The sequence below is a fragment of the Macaca nemestrina genome, chromosome 16 (assembly GCF_043159975.1).
Source record: "Macaca nemestrina isolate mMacNem1 chromosome 16, mMacNem.hap1, whole genome shotgun sequence".
Lineage (NCBI taxonomy): Eukaryota > Metazoa > Chordata > Mammalia > Primates > Cercopithecidae > Macaca > Macaca nemestrina.
Window position 1 is genome coordinate 66328052 of NC_092140.1, and position 16821 is coordinate 66344872.

Sequence of the window (16821 nt, forward strand, 5' to 3'; positions counted from 1 at the left end):
AAGTGCTAGGATTACAGGCATAAGCCATTGTGCCTGGCCCCATCCATCCAATTCTTAACAATCATATTTTATCAATCTGACAGAAGATGCAGAAAAGAGGATGCCACTCTGAGTCACTTTACGTTAACCCAGACAAAAGTCAATGTAATCAAAGATGGAAGCTCTTCCTTTGTCAATATAAAACAAGATCCATCTGTCTGTTAATAATAGGGTATCCCATTGTAGAGACATTACTAAAAAAATAAAAAATAAAAAAATAAAAAAATGGGATATCAGTGTCAATAATATATTTTTAATAATATGTTATGATTATGTAAGAGGCTATCATCAGGGAAAGCTAGGTGGAGTATACACAGGAACTCTGGCAATTTGTGAGTCTTACATAAAATATTTTAAAAAATCAACCAAAACAAAACATAAAGATCCTTCTGCATACAAATTTGTCTCAATCTCTCTCCAGTGATCTATTGGTCAAAAAAAAAGGATCTGCATTATCAGTAGAGGAAGTGGTTTCCTTTCTGTCTTTGTTCCAGGAGATTTCCATGTTACTCATAGGTTCAAGGTGGCAGTACAGACTGGGGAGCAGCAGAATAGGGAAGACATGTTGTATGAGGGCTTTTGTGTCTTCCATGGGGAAATAAAGTCCAGAAAGTCCATGTGGTTTATGAGGAGCTGATGTAGCTGGGCCAGGGCCGAGAATGCCTGAGCACACAATTTATGTCCCATTCTGGATGTGGGCTCTTGGATAGCCCCAAGGACCACATCTCTCTCCAAGGTCAAAGAAAGTGGGAAGGCCAACTTGCCAGTCCTACTTCCTCCATTTATGCCCCTGTTGCCCCATTTCCACCCCTGCTGGCTAGATAAAACCAGTCAAGGCCTCCTTGGCTCACCTGTCTACCCAGAAGCTGACTAAAAGTGTCCTCCTCTGAACTGGGTAATGCAGACTGATCACACTCCCAAGTAATCCCTACTGCTCAGCTCTCCAGCCCTACCTTTACCCTATGGCCAAGTCTTTCTCCAAAGCTCATTCTCTGATTTTCCACAAGGCCAAAGCAAGTCCCGGTTTTTACACAGTGTCCAACTTCACCTTTAATTTGGCCTATTCTGCTTATGATTAATCCATTTTAAATTACTATACCATATCTGCTTGGATCACCTGTTATACATGATCATTTCATCAAAGGTATGTAGAAGACAACATTAGCACCACGCTTGTTAGCCAGCTATATATGTTGGCCAATTTAGGCATTGGTCGAAATATGCAAGGGAGATTAATGGGAGAAGTAAGTGTCCTCATCTCATATGCATCTGAATCCCACAATGTTTCTACTGCTACCTCCCATGGCTGATGTGGAAGAGACTTCAGATGGGCTTATGAAGAAAGCATTGGAAGAAGAAAGGGTCATGAAATACCCTGGACATACCAGTTCTTCACTTAGGCACTGGTATTGAGAGGTGTTGGATGAGTGTAAGGAACACAAACCAGAACTGAGCCAAGAGGTGAGAAGACCGAGGGGGCAAAAGGTAAGAGACAGAGGGGAAATGTAGACACAATACTAAGTCGAATCGTATGAAATAGCCATTTGTATAGATAAAAAATAGAATATCAGGCTTGGTGCTGTGGCTCACGCTTGTAATTCCAGCATTTTGGGAGGCCAAAGCAGAAAGATCACTTGAGTCTGGGAGTTTGAGACCAGCTGGGCAACAAAGTAAGATCCTTTCTCTACAAAAAAGAAAAATTAGTGTGTATATGTGTACACAGATAGACATCCACACACAAAAACATTGACTATATATATAGTATGTCAGTAATATGCATGCACACACAGTATGTTTATCGTAGTATTACTATCTACATCAGTCTAACATTATATATATAATGAATATGTGTGTGTGTATATATATATAGTGTGTGCATGTATATACATAGTTAGTAATATGTACTATGAAGAAAAATAAGAAGGAAAGGAAGACAGGTAGTGCTGGCAGTGTAATGTACAATTGTAAATAAGGTAATAAAGAAAGTTTTTATTGGTAAGTTGACCTTTGAGCAAAGACCTAAAGGTTATAATGGAGTAAACTATTAGGATATCTGGAAGAATGCTCCAGGAAGGGGAAACAGCAAAAACAAGGTGACAGAAATGGAATGAGCAAAGGAGAGCATAACGGATGAAGTCAAACAAGCAATGTGAGCCATATTATATTGGGCATTGTCAAGTTTTGGCTTTTACCCTGGGGTGGGTGGGCAAGGAAGCCATTGGAGGGGTTTGAGCAGATGAGAACTGTGCCCTGATGTAAATAATCAATCTGGCTTTTCTGTTGAGAATGCACTCTAAAAGAGCAAAGATGGAAGCAGGCAGCAAGTTAGAAGACTCTTATGTTAATTCAGAGGAGAAAGAGAGTGGTAGTGATAGAGATGAGGAGAAGTAGTGAGATTTGAGGAGTGTTTTTTTTTTTTTTTTTGAGACGGAGTCTCACGCTGTTGCCCAGGCTGGAGTGCAGTGGCGCGATCTCGGCTCACTGCAAGCTCCGCCTCCCGGGTTCACGCCATTCTCCTGCCTCAGCCTCCTGAGTAGCTGGGACTACAGGCGCCCGCCACCGCGCCCGGCTAATTTTTTGTATTTTTAGTAGAGACGGGGTTTCACTGTGGTCTCGATCTCCTGACCTTGTGATCCGCCCGCCTCGGCCTCCCAAAGTGCTGGGATTACAGGCTTGAGCCACCGCGCCCGGCCTTTGGAGGAGTGTTTTGAGGGTAGAATAAATAGGGTTTGCTGAAAGATTGGCTATGGCATGTGAGAGAGAAACAGAAAGGTCAAGAAGACTCTGAAGTTTTTGGACTGAACAACTGGAAGAATAAAAACCTAAAAGAATATGAGCTGGACATGGTGGCACATTCTTGTAGTCCCAGCTACTTGGGACGCTAAGGCAGAAGGTTCACTTGAGCCCAGGGGTTAGAGGCCAGCCTGGGCAACATAGCAAGACCTCTTCTCTTATAAACAAAATGCAAACAAACAAAAACTAAAAAAAAAAAAAAAAAAAAAAGGAAAAACTGTAGCAGAAGTGGTTATGAGCAAGATGTAGGGAAATAAAATATGAAGAGTTCAGTTTAGATTGTGTTAAATTTGAGATGTCTATTAGACATCTAAGGATCATAATGCAACATTTATTCCAGAGCTAAAGCTATAAACATTTTCATATATTTATAATTTTAAGCAGCCTCAATTGCTTGTGCCATTATAGAAACACCTAGTTCTTTAAAATTAACCTTATTTTTATGTTAGCCCAAATGTTAACATACTCTTTTCTCAAATGAACAGGAATTATAACAACTGACTGTTAAGTGTTGTACAAAAGAATAGGCAAAGGTAGAATTTGATCCGCATTTTGCATGTTAATCACACAACTGAGAAACTTTTGCATTGAAAAATGATAAACACATTCTTCACTTTATCCACATATACACGAGAAATAAAATTTGACTTAATTCTAATTTTTAAAATTCATGAGCTTATATCTGGTGCTCAGTCATGCAGGACTGTAATTTGCTACTCTTATGTTCGCTTTATTTTTTTTTTAAGTTCAGCTTCTTTGACTCTCTAGTGTCAGAACAAATGTGTCCAGAGTCTTCCAAAAGCATATACATCATCTCTTTTTGTTTCACAGAGTCCTAGACAAGTCAGGATCTAAGCCCGGGGCAGTCAGAACACAGGTTGTGTGTAAGTGGGTCATGGTAATCGTCATTTCTGTGGATCAGAGACAAATGCAAAGCAAAAATCCAGTTATGTGCATGCTGTTATTCTGTGATTGAACTGGTTTAACTTGGGCATTTTTACTGTAACTATCAATGTTTCAATAGCCTTTAGGTAAACAATACAAAGACCTTGGATTCAACCAGCAGGATAAATTCTTGGATGGCAAAAAAAGATGAAAAAAGAAATGAGGGAAAAGATGCAGTTCAGGATAAGGATGGAATATACATGTTCCTTGACTTATGATGGGGTTACGTCCCAATAAACCCATCATAAGCTGAAAAAAAAATTAAGTCAAAAATGCAGCCTGGCCTGCCTTTAACGTGTTTAACTTACATTAGCCTACAGTTGGACAAAATCATCCAACACAAAGCCGATTTTATACTAAAGTGTTGAATATCTCATGTAATTTATTAAATACTGAAAGTGAAAATTAGAATGGTTGTATGGGTACTCAAAGTATGGTTTCTACTAAATATGTATTACTTTTGCACCACTGTAAAGTTACAAAATAGTAAGGCAAACCATAGTAAGCCTGGGCCATTTGTATTTTTTTTAAAGGAAGAAAGAAAGGAAAGAACAAACAAGGCACTCCCCAAAATTCAGCCTTGTGTTTATTATATTATAGCCTTGTGTTTATTATATTCTCTACCTCCCGTTTTGTAGTTTTCAGACTTGAACTGGGCTGACTATGATTTCAGTCCTCGAATCCTTATCCACCTCGCTTTTTTCCTATTACCCCTCTAAGAGCTTTGAAACAGGTAGGCATGCCTATTACCGTAAACAGGATATTTTGATTCAAGTAAAAAAAACCAGAGTGAGTAACTGGTTACACAGTTAACAAGGTGCTCCATTTTTACCTCAAGATCACCACAGATTCCTTCTCAATACCACCTTAGAAAGAAACAAATTCCCTCTATTCAGCTAGAACCACAATAAATTCTCAGTCTTATGCTTGGCCTGCTTTATAAGTGAACACAGTGTTTGCATAGGAAAGGTTGCAGACTGGTATTTTGTAATTAAATTATCCAGATAATTATGCAATTCTTCATGTCATTCCACTAATTTATGCATAGACTGTGCTGGAGACTTGCCGACAGTGCTAACTTCAATGCCCAATGGTGCAACCACTGAGCTTTCCTATGTTCTTTTTTAGTCTCTAGTTTTAAAAGTAAGCAAGAGAGGAAAAAAAAACCTAGAACAAAGGAGGAAAGATGAGTGATTTGATCATCACAGACCCCAGGGCCCTGTTAAAAAGTATTTGTACGTTAAAAAATCTTTTTTGCTGAAAGCTTTTTCAGGAGAAATAAATTATACTGACTATATAAATAAAAGCAGAAAGAGCAAAGATGAACATGAACATATATTACCAATGCCATTCATCAAATATGGCTGACACTTCAATCTAATCCGGCAAATGAAAACACAGAAGTTTATAGAGTTATAGGAAGTAAGCAGTTTAAACACACCAGGGCACAAGGTCATCTAACAACACAACTAGGAAGATGTTCCCTTTTTCTTTTCTCTTTTTCTCTCTTTCATCCTCTTGAGCCTCTCAAATACTGATTGATAATCCATCTTTCTCACAGGATGAGGTGATCTTTAAATCATGTAATTGATAGTAGCAGTCCAAAAGTTCTTAACAAGTCCACCTTCCTCTAATGTCATAAAATAAAAGGACATTTCATCCTCTCATTAGGGTGCCAGGTTTCTCTTCCCATAATAAAGTAATACATTTCTTAACTAGTTCATTAATTTTAGATGTGATTCCCAGTAAAAACTCTTTAAGTTAATCTTTCCCAAAAGCGTGTGAGGTTGTAAAAAACAGTTCTTAGAGCACAGTCACCACCAATCATGAACAGTCAGAATGGGCGAGGAAATACCAAGCTGCAAAGACACATCTCATTTGTTTTTGAAAGCAAACCTCCAAGGCTCCTTTATAACCAGAAATCATATCCACATCATGCAGATGCTGTGGTAAACTTTACGGTTCCAATTAGGAATGGACAGTTTTCAATGCACTGCTCAAACACTTTGCTAGTCTATATGTAAATACTTCACGAAAACCACTGAACGGTGATGGAGTTTAATATTAATATCACAAATTAAAGATGACATCTGAATGCCTACTATCCAGAAGAGCGATCAGAGCTCATGGCAAGGCAATAATCAGTGGCTTAAGCAACTTTCAAGCACCATGGGGGGAAAACAAATGGGATAGAGCTTGGAAATTGCACTGGTGCATGAAGAACATACCATATTAAAGAGCAACTGCTGATTGACCTGGTGATGAAGTGGAGGATATGACCATATGCTTCCATAAAGGACATTTGGAAATGGCTTCGAGACTATCCCCTGAGAGCTCATGACTATTACCTGGTGTATTCCCATTAATTGACAATGTAAACTTATCTGTGACAGTGAAATAAGCTGTCAAAATAACTGCCTGTCCTCCTGGGAGGAAAAACTTACCTGAATAATTATCATGCCAAGCATATTCTCCAGATAGAACTATCGAAGAGTTATGCTGGCTGGATTTCCCTTACATATTGTACTCATTGTCTTGGAAAGAGGAATAGTTTCTGCTTTACTCGTATCATTTGGATGGGGAACATAGGTGTGTTAAAGTGGGAATAAGAATACAAAGTTATAGAAGAGGTGAAAGGTGAATCAATGAAGAGTTTACGATGTCAGCACGGTGCCCTTTGTCGTATGCTGAGAATACTGTTCTGGGCCTGCATCCATTAGTAAACCCTGTTTTGACTTACAGAAACCAATAATAGAGAGTGTGTAAAGAAGGTAGCCCCAGACATGATGTCCAAATCCAAGAATCTCTATGAGGAAAGCTAAGCAGTTCCTAAGACACTGCACCATCATTTCTTACTGCATGTTGGGAAAACGACAGGAGTGAAGATGAGCATAGATGTGAATAAATGTTATTTCCCTGTGGCCCTATGTGCAGTGGTCACAAGTGCAGACTCTGGAGTCTGGTGGCAGGAGTTTAAATCCCTGCTCTGCTATTTGCCAGCTATGTGGCCTTGGTTATTTATCTGACTTCGGCTTCCTGTGTCAAATGTGGCTACCCCACAGGTCAGGGCATGGTATACATTCTACGGATACTGCCTCTTATTTTTGTCTTCCTGGCCCTAGAACAGTCTAGGGACATGTTTAGGGAGCAAATTAAGAGTTCAACAGTTGTCCTGGCGCCAGTTCATCCCGTTTGCTCTCTTTGGTTCAAAAAGTGAGAAGGGGGATTTTGAGTTAACTGTCATAACTCCCTTTGTCTGTGTCTGTCCTGGTTTCACTGAAGAAACCACAACCTGGGCTGCTTCCCCTGCTGAACCTGGGCCCAACAGGGATGTCACTCCCCAGGTCCCTTCTCCACCTGAGGAAGAGCCCTGGGCCATAGGCTGGGGTCACAGCACCTCTTACCCCCACTGTCTTTCTTTTTTTTTTTTTTTTTTTGAGATGGAGTCTTGCTCTGTGCCCCAGGCTGGAGTGCAGTGGCCGGATCTCAGCTCACTGCAAGCTCCGCCTCCCCGGGTTCACGCCATTCTCCTGCCTCAGCCTCCCGAGTAGCTGGGACTACAGGCGCCCGCCACCTCGCCCGGCTAATTTTCTTGTATTTTTAGTAGAGACGGGGTTTCACCGTGTTAGCCAGGATGGTCTCGATCTCCTGACCTCGTGATCCGCCCGTCTCGGCCTCCCAAAGTGCTGGGATTACAGGCTTGAGCCACCGCGCCCGGCACCCCCACTGTCTTTCTTTGTACTGTCTTGCCACAAGTTGTTCTTCTTCTAGGCCCAGGGAGATAGATCAAGCACTATGAGGAAATGGAGCCATCCCACTCTGGACACCTGTCTCTGACATCCTCCATAACTATGTAAAGCACCAGACCTCTGATGCCAGATGGCACCATCTCCCCTGATTTCCCAGGACCAACTCCTAAGTAAACAATTGGCACTAGAATCCTTATCTTGGGTTCTGCTTCTGGAGAAACCCAAACTAAGACATTCAGTGGTCGTTTTTTCCTGGTGGCCTCCCTAGGGCTTGAAATAGGTTAGGGAACTGCAGTAGTTACATTGCTTTGGATGTTAGAGATACAGTATCAGCAGCAGCAACCAGGCAGACACCTGCGAGCAAGTGAACAAAGGGAGAAATGTCCATAAACATTTGCATGTCATGCTAATCCTTCTTTTATTTATGGCCTTCTCTTTTCCTGAATATTCTTTTTCTTTCAAGAGGCTTTAAAATAGGAATTGTAGAAGAAAAGAAACAGGACACAGAAACAGGCCCAAAGAGAGCACTGCTTCCTCCTCTAATTGCTGTGAGTGTAGAGACAGACTGTGAAGAGCAGGTGCCACATTAGGTTGAGATTTTCTCACCTGCACGTTTTCCAGGAGGCTGACACAAATGGAAGGATGTGACATGAGGGCAAACTCCCTGGGACAATCATCTCCCACAACTGTACAACCCATAATAGCTTTAATAGAGAAAGCAAACAATAATAAAAGCATGCTACCTTGCCTCTATGAGATCAAACAATGCTCAGGTTGATGGAGGGGACACTTTTATGTCTCCTGAAAAGTCCATATTTCTGGATATCAGTGAACTACCAAGACTTTTCCTAAGGGAAGGTTAAAAAAATAATTGTGGTTTGGGCTTCTGTTTCAAAAGGAGAACAAACTGTTATTTAAGTTCTGTGAGAGAACAACAGAGACACAGACTATAGACACTCTCTCTGACCCATCGTGTGACAGAAGAAAAATAAAGCGGAGGCTGCCCATTAATACCCTGCCCTGAAGTCAGGAGTTGTTGGAGTGGGTAGGACAGGCAGCAGGTATTATTACTTTTTAATGGCTACTTCAATGGAGAAGTGCACGCTAACATTGTTCTTGGAGAGAAAGCTTTTATTCTGTGAGATACTTGTCACACTCCAATTAAAAACACAATTTATTGTTAAGGGGTAGGAGAATATCGGTTTCTTTCTACCTGTATTTTGTCTATTGTTGAAAATCTTACATAAGGAAAAAGTTTGAGGCTAAGAAGAGCTTTTTCTTTTTTTAAGTCCAAAGTAGGGAACGTTGCCACTTTAAAAAATATCATTTCTGAAAGAAAGCAGAGGTGTCAGAGACAAAGAAAAGGAGGGAGATGTGTCAGTCTGTCAATGGTATTTATTGAACACTCACTGGGTGGGGAGAACACAAAGGGCATAATACACTTGGTACTCGTTCTCCAGGAGCTAGTAAGCTATAGAAAGGACCAGCATTAACACGAGTAAACACTTTCAAAGCAGACTCGTAAGAAACCACATGACTAATTGTAACTTCTAAGAAGTGTGTGTGTGTGTGTGTGTGTGTGCGTGTGTGTGTGTGTTTAAAAGGGGCCTGAAAGTAAGAAACAGCCATGGTAATGAAATCAGAAAATAAATGCCACCAAACGTAGGAGAAATGATATGAGAATACAAATTATCCTGCAGCACTTTTGTCTTTCAGTTGACTCTTCTCTGAGTGTAAATCCTAAATGGAAACATAACACAGGATACCTTTCTTGTCATTGGGACGTCGGGGAACTGGCATCTCACCATGTCTGATAGCTAATGCTTCAAAGATATGCGTTATATATATTACTGTTTCACCTCGTGCAAGTGATTTGACTTGAAAGTGCAATGACAGGGAGCCATATTGGGGAACAGAAATTGTTTACATAATTGCTTGGTCTGTTGGTGAATCTAGGCCCTCATTTAGAATTCATTATTTTATAAACTGCACAAAGGGATTTCCAAGTTGTCAAGCTTAGTTTGTAAAAAATAAAATAAAAAGATATGATAAAATGTCTGGCACAAGCTTTTCTGACTTTAATTTTTTTCCTCCATTCTATTCATCTTCCCAGTCATAGCGGGTACTCCATCAGCTGTGATAGCTGCTATTTTCTCTGGATTTAGATCAAACAACCTCAGAACATCCATCAGGGCCATTTTTACATCCTTTCTCCTTTGATGCCAAACCCCAAAGATTCCCCATCATGTACAGTCTGCAAGTTGTTGGACTGACAAGCATTAGTAACCTTGGAATGTCACCCAGACACCAGCTTTCATCCTGGAGGAGGCTAATGAATTTTGCTGCAACCAACTTGGTCTTGAAATGATTTTTCTTTAGGTCACCTTTCATAGTTAAAATAGTTTGCTTTCTTATAGTTTACTTTTTGTCTGCTGAGTTAAAGTGGCAGAGAGAATTGAGCCCGAGGACATGAGAGTCTGAAGCACAAAATTCTAATACCGACTTTTAACGCTGCACATTTTTTAATCATCTGAGCAAAACTTTAATTTCTGAGACTGTCCTCATCAGTGAAAGAGAAGTATAAACGTATAATCTACTATTTAGGGTTTTTGACTTTTTAAGCATAGGAACCCTTTTAAAAATACATGTATACGGTACTCACACATTTAACATATTTTTAACATAATGGGGTACACACACATACACACAGAGACTCCTGTGTGGAATTAATTATACATTTAGTATACCTTAAAGAGGAATATACCAAATGACGTAAATGTAATAAAATTTTAAGCAAACTTATATGTTATTAGGCATATAATATACAGCCATATAAAGCATATGCAACAGCAACTCTACATACCTTTTAACAGGAAAGTACAAACACATGCGAGATGTATCAATTACTAATGCAATTTCTGTATGCATAAAAATGTGTCTGTTCTTCAAAATAACTGAGTTCTAGGGGATGCAACAGATTTAAGAACCAACTAGTGTTGGCATAATATGCAATAACTATTTCTGGGTCTATAATTTATGCATGTAGAGAAGAGTGTTAATATGGCCCAAATCAAATGTTCAACCCCAGGATCCATGCATTTATGTAATTAGTATTTGTTGGAGCCTAACCACATGCATGTCACCCCTGTTTACCTAGCCATTGCTGGAGGCAGAGGAGACCGTCAACATTTCAAATAAAAAATAAATAAATAAATCTGTGTCACCTAAGTTGTCCTCCCTCTCTCCAGTTTACAGCTTCTAGTGCAGTTACCTGATTTACAGATAGCGTCACTGGCTTCTGCCCTCGCCAGAATACTGCAGGCCTTTGGCCCCCGAAAACCCCACCCAGGGACTGTATTTTTTTTTTCTTTTTTTTTCTTTTTTCTTTTTTTTTTTTTTTTTTTTTTGGTTTTAAGAAGCGGAGGGTTTAATAGGCAAGAAGAGGGGAAAAAAGAAAGCAGTTCCCCTGTACAGAGACAGAGGGAGGGGGGCTCCAAAGCCTAGAGATGGAACCCCACACTTAAGTAATACCAGCCAGCTATATTTGATGGCTGGAGGAGGCTGTGTCTGATTTGCATAGGGCTCAGGGGATTGGTTTGACCAGGCATGTAATTCACGTAGCCCGCCAAAAAACTGGCCCTCCCACCCTAGCTTTTAATATGCAAATGCAGGGCAGCATGATGTTCCACACGCATGGGGATATGTGGGGGTGGCCATGCTGCCAGGCACATGTGCGGGCAAGGGCAAGAGGACTACGGTGGGAATTGCCATGTTGGGTGGACCCAGTTTCTAAACGACTTGCATTTGCACATCAAAGATCGCTGGCCCGGGACTAAGAGTCAGGGCTTTCATGCTAGACAAGAGCTGTGAAAAATTTTCCAAGGACCCCTTTTTCCTCTCTGTGTGCCTAAATTAATGTCTTTATAATTCCTACCTCATTTCCCCCTGTGGAGATATCACCCTCACCTTAACTGCTGTTAGGGGGTTCTAGGCGACGACTCTGGCTGCTTCCGGATGAAAAGGGGCATTGAATGGGGAACAGCAGCTAGGACTTCTCCCGTCTTGTCTTCTCTACGTGTCTCACACTGCCCTCCTTTCCTATTCCTCACTCCTGCCGTGGCCCACGGATCCACTTGAGGGTGCCAGCACCCTCCTCACAAAGGCATGGTCTCCCAGGACTTCCAAAGCAGAAAACTGGTCGTTTTAGAGGATGGTCGCATTCCCTGATGACTTCTCATGCAAGTTGCACCATGGTTGTCACAGAATGGGGATGAATGCTCCCCTTTCTCACTTTGTGCCACACTTTATCAACGAGGCACGGAAAAGAAAGATGTCCCATCTGACCCCTCATGAAAGCAGCTTGTCCTGGTAGTTTCAGCTTGTTCTGTAGCCACTGTTCCACAAGGCTCATGAGGAAGACCTGAGGAACAGATATCTGAAATGTGCCCCACGCTGTCCTCGCCAATCCTGCCTCCCCCTGCACCCCATCCCCACAGCACTTCAGCAGTGCTTCTTGAATGCATCTCAATCACCTGAGGATCTTGCTAAAATGCAAATTCTGATTTAGTAAGACTGGCCTGGAGTCTGACCTTCTGCTTTTAACATGGCCAGGACTTCAAAATTTAAGGGGTGACAAGAAATTCAGTAATCAAGATAATAATATTTTAATGCAATATTTTGAAAAATCAAAATGAATACCAAAAAAATTCATGATGAACAGAATACCCAAATTTTAAATGCAGGATTAAAGATCCCAGTTGATGTTAATCAGACCACATTTCGAGCAGCAAGTTTCTATAGCCAATAAAAGGAAATTAATTTACTCCAGGGGGTTATGCCACTTATTCTTACCAGTTATGCCCTCATCTGCTGAGTTGAGCGTACGCTAGGACTATATATATATACACACACACACACACACACATACATATACATACAGGCATCTCATCTTATACTTACATCATCATGGTAAGGAATTATTATTATTATTATTGAGGTGGAGGCTCGCACTTTCGCCCAGGCTGGAGTCCAGTGGCGCAATCTCAGCTCACAGCAAGCTCCACCTCCTGTGTTCACCCCATTCTCCTGCTTCAGCCTCCCGAGTAGCTGGGACAACAGGCGCCCGCCACCACACCAGGATAATTTTTTGTGTTTTTAGTAGAGACGGTGTTTCACCGTGTTAGCCAGGATGGTCTCGATCTCCTGACCTCATGATCCGCCCGCCTCGGCCTCCCAAAGTTCTGGGATTACAGGCGTGAGCCACTGCACCCGGTCCATCATGGGAAGGAATTAAAATTAGCTGAAGAAACTTACATTCTCAACTGGAGGGAGGAGTCATTTTTGTGCCCCTGGGGAGGTTTAGCAATGCCTCAAGACATTTTTGTTGTCACAGATCGAAGGAGTCTACTGGAAATGTGTGGTTAGATGTCAGGATGCTACTAAATATCATACAATGCACAAGACAGCTCCCCACAACAAATAATTATCTGGCCTAAAATGTTAACAGTGTCAAGATTGAGAAATTCTGCTATAAAAACAGTATACGGCACAGAAGTATACCATAGACAACCAAGGTTGTCATAACTGAGTTTGATCTCAAGTATTCTTGAGTTTTTAATCTTTCCTATTCACCATCTTCTCTCACTATGAATAAAGCATTTTTACTTCTAACTTTGGGCATGACTTAGTAACAGTCAATAAATAATACCTCTTCAGGTATAAAGATATAATATATAAAGAAATTAATATTCTGGAAATCTTCGTGAAAGGCCATTAGGTGTCAAATTGAAAAGGTTAGGAAGAGTGGTTCTATGTTTCTAATTTAAAGCCAATTAAGGATGCAAGCCCACTGTGATTCTGTGGAAAATTGGCTGCGACAATGTTTAATGAAAGTAGATCTCAAACCACATTCTCTGGCATTGAATTTGGAAAGCTGAACTTACCCTGAAGTTTTGTAGGACTTTAGATTTGAAGCCAGTAGAAAATTCATCTAGCTTTCCAAAATTATTTATCTGTCAGTTGAATCATAATATCAAATGCCAAAATAAAAAATGTATAAGAACATAATTTAAAATGTGTGAGTATATGAATTAATAAAACATCAATATAATATTTTCACCTTGCAATATTATTTTAGGGGTATTAAAAATGATAGGATCTAAGCTTACTCTGTACCCCTTGTGATCACAAAGTCCCAAGGTATAAAACAACTATAAATGGTTTCAAAGAGTCTTAAGGAAAAGTAAAACATGCCTGCTTGTACAAAAATTTAGACAAAAAGGTACCACATCAACTAATAATTATTGCAGAGCTATGGATTGATGATTTGCATATTGTCTTTCAGCACTAAAGCCACTTTTCTATTATCTGCTGTGTGATGCTGGGCCTGCTATTTTACAAAACATTTCCAAGGCTTCCTTGACTTCCACCTTCTCTTCGGCTAACAGAAGGCACAGACAGGAGATTGGAAGGTGGAAAGAATGGAGAAGATATTTCTGTCATGTTCTCCAATTTCTGGACGGCCACTGCTACAGCCTCCAAGTTCTTTTGGCACTCCCAGCAGCAGACATGCCCCCAACCCAGGGACCAACATCAGCAGTGGGGTGGGGTGGAGGCCTCCTCCAAGCTCCTCTTCTCTTCTCTTTTGTATCCCTAAGCCTAGGGGTAGTACCTGCTCTCAGCAGTTACTAACATCAGGGTTTGTGATGGTTACTTTTATGTGTCAACCTGACTGAGCTAAGGCATGCCCGAATAGCTGGTAAAATATTCCTTCTGGGTGTGTCTATGAGGGTGTTTCTGAAAGAGACTCCATGGCTGAGTAAGGAAGGATGTCCTCACCAATGTGAGTGAGCATCACTCGATCCATTAAGGGCCTGAATAGGAGAAAAAGCCTGAAGAAGGGCACTTTTTTTTTTTTCCTCTTCTTGAGCTGAGATAAGCCTGTCTCCCTGCCTGTGGACATCAGTATTCCTATTTCTCAGGCTTTGTATTTGGCCTATGACCACACCAAAAGATTTCCTGGACCTCCAGCTTGCAGATGGCAGATCATGAAACTTCTCAGGCCCAACAATTACAGGAGCCAATCCCTCATAATAAATCTCTTTCTATGTACCTATCCATATCTATCTACCTATGTAGGCTAGACAGATGGAGAGAGGGAGGGGAGGAGGGGGAGAGGGAGAGGCAGAGAGGGAGAAACAGGGAGGGAGAATTAAGGAGGGAGGGAGAGGGATGGAGGGAGGTAGAGGGATGGTGGGAGGGAGAGGGATTGAGGGAGGCAGGAGAGGGATGGAGGGAGAAGGGAGAGGGATGGAGGGAGGGAGAGGGTTGGAGGGAGGGGGGGAGAGAGAGAGAGACAGAGAGGGAGAGAGAGAGAGAGAGAGAGAGAGAGATCTTATTGTTTTCCTGGAGAACCCCTGACTAATACAGGGCTACCTCAGCATTCCCTTTCTGCTCTTTCAACCTTCAAACACCTGAGTAAATAATTCTCTGTATGAAGTCCTTCTGCTTGAAGTATCTATCCTCCTTCTATTTTCTGAACTAGAACTTCGCTGATGTAGGATACTAACAACAAAAATATAGGAGATATATAGCAATAAAATGCATGTAAATGTGCTGATTACATCTTTTCATATACAACTTATCAGTTGTGTGTTTCTCTGTGACTGTGCTAGGAATGAATAACATGTGTAGAACATTGCATTGTATGCCTGGAACAGAATAGGTAATTATAAAGAGGGCACATTTCTTTGTCATTCATGCTTTCTTTGTTTCCAAACTGGAGGAAGTTGAAGATTAAGCAGATCAAAATGTTATTTAAAAAAAAAAAAGGATTCCAGCTGTTTGACCAAAAGAAGAACTGTCCAGAATGTATTTCAATAATGTATCACTACCAGATGTTATCTAGAGCTTTCTCCTTTTTAAGAGCAATGAAGCCTGTCCAAGAGAAACACTTAATCATCCCACTCTTCCTTTGAGACTGTGGAAAATTGCTACCTGCAAATCTTGCAGGCCTAGTTGATCATGTGAGAGTATATCTGTATGCCTGTGTATAACTTTTGATTTGCCTGTTCATTTTAAACAAACACGTCTCAATTTTTTCTGTGGATCCTGGATGTTCTTAAATCTTAAAGAAACTTGACTATTTTGGCAGCCTGGCTTCAGTCATCGAAATTATACCCTGCATAACTGTGAACGTTTTCCCTAAAAAACAGAATCTTAGGAATGATGACAATTTCTGAATCTTCTGACAATCATTTTATTCTACACAAACACAGCAGTTAATGATTTTATGCCAATTTCAATGACATTTGGTAGGTAAGGAGAAGATAAATGAATGTCTGTATCTTTATAAAGCCAGTTACATATCTTATATAGTACCTTGTTGTTCATAATATTCATGTTAGAGGAAAATATTTTCCTTACCCTCACTCATGTGATTGTATTGAGTGAGATCTACAGTTAATAGAGATATTTATACAGCCACTGTCTGCAGGTTACCAGTGGCACAACACCATGAATTATCCAGTGAATTTGGAACAACATCCTGGATGCTAATAGGGAAAACCAAGGGAACATGAGATATGGGCCCTGCTTTATAGTCTTTAGCAGGAAGTGATGGGATAATCATGTGTGTCTTTACTGCGGCGTGATAAACTTTATAAATACATGTACATATGGAGGGCTCTTTGTGATGCACTGAGACATGCTTAAGTGATAGATAATTCATGGAGAGGCCATTTGAAATCAGGGGAATGATTACTGTGACCTGTGGTATGAGTCTGCTCTCTTAGCCTGACTTCCCCCTGGGAAAACAAAGCCTGAGATTCAGGCTTTTGTACATGTAGTTTATTTTGGAAAGGAATCCCAGGGAAGAGGAGTGAAGGATTAAGGATTATGAAACAAGGAAGAAGGAAAAGCCAAATCAAGGATACCTTCTTGAGTTGGTCACCTCTGTGAGTTTACTGGGGCTCTACCATGCTGGTAGCTTGGGTGGCCAAATAGATAGTCCTCCCAAAGGATCATGGGGAAAAGTATTTATCCATTGGCTCTAGGATGTCCCTTGGATCTCCTTTGGGGGTTTAGCACTGCCCATTGGCACCCACTTCCAGAGTCATAGGGGTCCCATACCACAGCATGAAGAGCACAGGGCAGGTGATGAGAGAAGCAGTGCTTTCAGCATAAAATGGGCCAAAGCTTGTGCAAGCTTGTTTATAGTAGCTGCAACTACAACAGGAAGCAAGATTAAAATGGTATGAGGCAGTGTCCAAGAGGAGTCCAATAGGTCCAAAACGGA